A 5,073-nucleotide genomic window follows, 5' to 3' on the forward strand; every position below is an offset into this window, starting at 1 on the left:
TGTATCAGAGCCAATACTAGAATTCTTATTCAGTTGTATGAATGTCATCAAATTGGCCACTGATTTTTTTGTTGGTTTCTGATTTGATGGGTGACCTGTACTATTATATATTTAAATAAATGAATAAATAAAGTTAATGGTGGTTACATGAACCCTAGTGATGCCACTGCATTTAGACTGTGCATATGGTATTGTAATTTATTATGTATGGGCCAATATGGGAGGAAGTCCATCATGGGGGTGGTGGTGGTGGTGATGAAATGAGCTCTTGCACCAGATGACACAAATCCTGGGGACCCTCAGTGCCTCAGTCCACCTCCTGCATGACCCCAGGGGATGTTGAAGACATCGGTTCCCCAGGGGATGTTAATGGCCTGGGTACCAAATCTCTTAGCTATGCCACTGCCCTGAAGAACTTGAAGCCAAGGTACCTTCATCCATGAGTCTTCTCATCCCCCAAGATCTTCTAGGAGACTTTCTAATGGATCCTCTTGCTGTCTCAGAGCAGGTTGTGGAGAGAAGTTTTCTCAGTGGTAACCACCTCCACGGAATTCCCTTCCACATGATGTGCTAATAGGCCCCTTTCTACCAGTTTTTGAGAGGAGGCTGAAGACTTATAGGCAGGCCTTATCTTATCTCCTTTGGTCTGTTATTGATACCTGTGCATCTTCTTTTTTTTTTTTTTTTTTGGCCTTTTTTATATTGTTTGCTTTGCTGCCCTTTTGATTCTTAATCCCTCATTTGGATTGTTGTATGTCTTAACTTGTCAACTGTTGTTTGAGCCAGATTAAGTCCAATATAAGAAAGGTGAGTCTTTTAAATAAACAAACAAGTGAATGTGATTCTCCCTGCAAACACTTTGTGCCATCCCTTGCTCCAGTCTGCAATGAGGAAAATCACAATTGGAATGAGTGTGCTCTTTAATTCCCTCCTTCCTGCTGGAGTCTAAAAGGAGAGGCAGCAGGGCCATCAGGAAAGCAAAACCTGAAGAGTCTCTCACTGAAGAGCCCCACAGCCCATCAGGCATCCCTGAGCAAGTGCTTCCCCATCTTGAACTCAGTTGCAAAGCAGGATGCTTATATCAAGGATCTGAAGCAGAAGCAACATCAAAACCCATTCAAGCCAATTAATGCATGAAGAACAAGTGCCAGGCTCTAACCCAGAGACAATAAAACTAGCAGATCAGAAATAACCCAATGGAAGTATGCTTGTTGAAAAACCCAAACACCCCCCCCCCCCAATGCGGGGCATGCACACATTTTTACCTCAACTTTGGCTTGGTTCATCAAGTCCTCATGGACGGAGCAATGTGACCAGCTGCTCTCTTTGGTTCATGGGTTTTTTGGGTTCTGACCCACCTCCTCAGGTATTACTCATACATTTAGGAGACAACACATTTAGGAGGCTAGATGACTGGTTTGTCCTTGAGGTTCAGGTTCTTAGGGCTTTTTCTCTCCTTAGGCAGTAACTGCTGAGAATTTGTATTCTCTGATCTGGTCTTCCTCCCTCTAGGGCCTGGAGGAGGGGGGGGGGGTGATCAGGATATTTTAAGATAAACAGGGCTAGATGTAAAGTTACTTTGCATCTGGGGAGGGCAGTCTCTGATCCAGATAGCCAAGAGGGAGTGGCTTGCTGAAGGCAACCTAGTAAGTTTATAGTAGAGGTGATATGCATATCAAGGATTTCCTGAGACACAGTCTCTTACAGCCCAATCCTAAGCATCCTGGCACCCACTAGAGTAGCGGCACTAAAGTGGCTACCACCAGTGGCATAGCTAAAGATCCTGTAGCCTGGTGCCAAAGCTCAAAATGTTGCCCCAGAAGTGATGTCACAACCAGAAGTGACATCACACCCAGGTTTTTTAAAAAGTGAAAATTGGGAGGAACCCACCTCCTCCCCCCAGCAGCTCACCACCCAGTTGCTCTGCTACCACCCCCCCCAGTTAGTGGCATAGCTAAGGCATCTATCTGCAACCAAGAAGATTCTGTAGCCCCCCCCCTGCATGACAAAATCAAATTTAATTAAGTAAATAAAAAATTATTGGTTCCATGCTGTATCATAACATCTCATTGGCACTCAGAACAAACAGTCCCATAGGTCAGTTTGGAGTTAAGCAAATCTACTTTTTGTTCCACAAGTCAGTTGTGTTTTCATTTTCTGGTTAATTGGCCATAAGGACAAAAGATATTCCACTGCCATTTGTTTCATTGCATTCTGCATTAAATTACCTTTCTAATGATATATAATATGATGGTATTATTCATTCATATCAAGATTTTTACAATTTTGATGTCAATTCACTAGTTTCAAGCTCAGCTTGTTGCCCCCCTAAAGCTTGATGACCAGTGCAACTGCTACCCCCCCTGCACCCCCTTAGCTACACCACTGGCTAGAGCTGTATCTAACAGACACTGGGAAATTGCCAGGAGTCTCATCAGGGGAAGCAGTCTTTTGTCTCCTTCCCCCAGGGAAAGCCCCAAGCCCTGCAATGGGGCTTCTCAAGTTTGCACCAGCTGAGAAAGACTTGAGAGAGTCCATGTCAGGTTTTTCAACCCACCACGGAGTTTAGGTCCTGTTTTGCTAAATTCCCAGTCCAAGTTTCACCTAGAGAACATATGCCCACTTTAAGCTCATTAGCTCCCTTGTTTCCCAACAATTGCCCTAGTTCCACACTGCAGCACCGCACCACCAGGGTAGCTCACCTGTTCAACTTGCAGAGGTCCTCCTTCCTCCCCTCTCCTGCCAACTGCCACCACAGCAACAACTTGGTCCTCAGCAGATCTTGGGAGTGGCAGCCACAGACCAGTCTTCCCTGTGGATCCCCATTGCTATTCCAGCAATCCTCAGAAGTCCATCTGTCAGTTAGTCCATTGGTTGGTCAGCAAGTCCAGTAATCCATCAGTCAGTCCATTAGTTCCTCAGTCCATTAATCCATCAGTTTAGTTCCCGCTCCTTCCTTCTGCTCTCTCAGTCTCTCCAAGCTCCTTCCTTCTACACCCACCAAACTCTTTCTTCTTCAGGTGCTGCTTTTATCCCTTGATGACCTGGTTGCCTCTGGTGGTTGCAGCTGTGCAGCATCCTCACTGCTCCGTTAGAGCCCTGGGGTTAACCCTATGCTTACCTGCCAGAGCAAGGGGCCACTGTTGACACCACACCCTATCTCCTCAAGGGATCTTGCACATTTCCATTATAGGTCCCATCCCTTCCTCCCACTCTGATTCCTCCCTCTCCCTTGCCCTTGTTTCTGGTCTCCTCCTGCCACTCTGAGACTGCACTGCTGCTTGTCGGTTTCACTTACCCCGGGTGGTGGCACATTCTCCTCCTGTTGACACTCCCTACTCACCGGGTACCATAAACGTGCTTTACAGCACCCAGCACTAGTGCTCAGTGTTTGTCCTGGGAGCATTTAGGCCAGGATGAGTATCCCTTATCCAAAATGTTTGGGACCAGAAGTGTTTTGGAGTTTGGAATATTTGCTTATACATAATGAGATATCTTGGGAATGGGACCCAAGTCCCATAAGTACTTAACAGTTATAAAAAATAAAAAGAAAAAGAAAAGCATACCATTAATACAGTGCAAAAATAATGTGTTGAGGGTACCTAAGTAGCACAGCAGCAGCATCAGAATACGTGTCAGCTGTTAAACAGCAGCAACAATGACAGACAAAAAGTTTTAGATTTTGGAGTTCAGATAAGGGCTACTCAACCCGTTTAAGATGCCAGCTCTCAAGTGTGCACAAGTGGCAAAGGAAATTACAGTAATTGAGATGTACAGCAATAAAGGACAATGCGTCTGAGAACCTGTCTGCAAGGCATGTCCCTGAAAGGGTGCTTCTTACCCCCTCCTCAATACTTCCATAGGTACTCATGAAAAACTGAATAGCTTCAGTCCAATTTCAAAGCACTATGTAAGAATATAGTTCAAAACGTTTTAAGTGAGAACAATATCCTAAAAGGAACTGAATGCTGTCAACATGAGATTATACAACACATACACCAGTCTTATGCTATGATTCTAAGGGTGCAATCCTGACCAACTTTCCAGCACTGGCATAGTTTTGCCAGTGAGGCAGGTGTGCTGCATCCTGCAATTGTGGGGGCAGTCATCATGGAGGCCTCCTCAAGGTAAGGCAATGTCTGTTCCCTTGCCTCAGAACTGCATTGCCCATACCTTTGCTGGATAATTGCTTAGGATTGTGCCCTAGGTACCTTTATTATTAAGGGTGCAATTCTAACAGCCACTTGGGTGGGTGCAAGTTCCTTGTGCCGGCCCAAGAGTTTTGCAAAAGTGCTGTAAAGCAGTTTTATGCCACTTGGAAGGGAGTTAGGTCAGCGCCAGCCTCCCTGGGCCACAGTGGGCCCCTGAGGTTGGACGAGCTGTGCTGGCTGAGCTCGGCTGACGCAGGAGTCTGGGGGGGTGCATGGGAGGGTGGGAGGAGGCATGAGGGAAGCATTCCGTGGCGGGGGAGGGAGGACAGGTGGTGGGCATTCTCAGGGGGCAGGCAGGCAGGGAGCGGAAGCAGGGAGTGGTTATGCCGGATCCTGACCCCCGTTCCAGGGTGGCATGGAGCAGCTTATGGTGGCTCCATTCTGATTGGATTGCACCACCTCCTGAGGTGGCTCAGATCTGAGTAGACCCACTGGGGCCTCTGCAGCGCAACACAGTGAAGTGATTCCCCTTGCCTAGAGCTGTTCTGCTTTTGGACCCAAACTTGCGCGGATACAGCACTGGCCTTGCGCTGGATACAGCACTGGCCTGCCTGTTCTAGCGCAAGTTAGGATTTGGCTGTCTTTACTTAAAAATTAAATCAGATACTGTACCACTTAGCTGCAGGATCCCAGCATACTTTCTGGCAAATACATTCCATGGTAATAAAAAAAAAATTCAGTCAGTCAGACTGGGTTGTACCTGGAGATTTTTTTCATCTGGAGGAAGATGCATCCTTTGTCCCAGCTGAAAAGTATTACTCTGAAGCGGGGAACCATAGGTGTTCCAGGAACAGCCCAGAGTTCTCAAGAGTAGGGTACTGTACAATGAAGAAATAGAAATAAAGGTAGAACTACAGTGGAC

This window comes from Tiliqua scincoides, chromosome 1 (genome assembly GCF_035046505.1).
Source record: "Tiliqua scincoides isolate rTilSci1 chromosome 1, rTilSci1.hap2, whole genome shotgun sequence".
NCBI lineage: Eukaryota > Metazoa > Chordata > Lepidosauria > Squamata > Scincidae > Tiliqua > Tiliqua scincoides.